A 1,311-nucleotide genomic window follows, 5' to 3' on the forward strand; every position below is an offset into this window, starting at 1 on the left:
TACAAGTTCTCTCAACCATCGTAACAATACAAAGATGACAAATTATAAAAATAATACATTATCTTTTTTTTCTCGTTCCTTCGCGCATTGATACGATGGTTTGGCAGCGTGTCCGTTGGCTGAATCACGATCATTTAGGATTGGAGATACGGTGCTTTCCGAAAGGGTCACGATTCTGTAGCCTTCGAAGAGATGTATGTATATCCATATGTGCATGTAATATACCCTTTCCCTCGATAATACGCGGTTGCATCTTGCCGATCCAAGCTCGCGCGCACGAATTTGGAAGTTGCGGACCCACTGCTCGTTTCATCAAACGCACCTCGCAGGTATAAACGATATACTATCATTATCGATCTAAACGATCTTCGTGTCTCTCTCTCTCTCTCTCTCTCTCTCATGTAAAATAAGAGGAATGGATTCGCATTTTAACGGACGCAGTTATCTCCCGAGCAAGATGCACCTTCGCTCATCTAACGGAACATGAACCGATATCCTCAAGGTTCTAACGACGACGGGAGTCAGGAAGGGTCACCATATCTATCAATCGCAACTATGAATTGGTAATATCAACTTGGTACGCTCCTATACGGCACAGACCTCCAAGAGACATCCTAACAACGTCCTACGGATGTTCCCAGAACGTCTCTCAGATAAAGTACCGTGTAAAGTATCACGATGATATAATAGTATGACGCCCAACGTCCCAACGGCTCATCAAAACGCTGAAGATAGCTTCCGTCATTCCTTCGGCAGGGCGTTAGATAAGCAAAGGTGGAAAAAAAGACAGGAGAGCAATGCCTGCTCGCGTCTATCCTTCCCTCAGCTCAACGCGACTCTCACAGGGTCGCGCGAACTCGCACCGGACGCACATTATCGTACGTGACGACGGAGATACTTAAAATACGCATCCTATCTAATTACGTGTAATGAGATGCTTCCTTCTAGAACTAGTCTCGCGTCTATTCCCCTTGGCAACTCGCTCGCTCTTTTCCTTCCATCTATCTTGTGTGTGTGTGTGTGTGTGTTTTTTTTTTTTAAGCCTAAAAGTATATCAAGATGATATCTTCCTTCTTACTTATTCCTTCGCCTTTGCTTGGATGGATTTTTTTCTCACTGGATATGAATTTACTCGCGCGCGGCTGCTTTCGCGTCGACACGCGAATAAATTCGTATGCCGAGACTCTTACGAAATTATATAATATAGTATCATATGTATCACTAGGTAGACCTTAAGTTCAACTCTCTGAGTTAACAAATTTAATTCAATATCTCTGCTAGTCAATCATTTCTTTCCTCCCCTCCCCCCCC

The sequence above is a fragment of the Trachymyrmex septentrionalis genome, unplaced genomic scaffold (genome assembly GCF_001594115.1).
Source record: "Trachymyrmex septentrionalis isolate Tsep2-gDNA-1 unplaced genomic scaffold, Tsep1.0 scaffold11, whole genome shotgun sequence".
In the NCBI taxonomy this organism is placed as follows: domain Eukaryota; kingdom Metazoa; phylum Arthropoda; class Insecta; order Hymenoptera; family Formicidae; genus Trachymyrmex; species Trachymyrmex septentrionalis.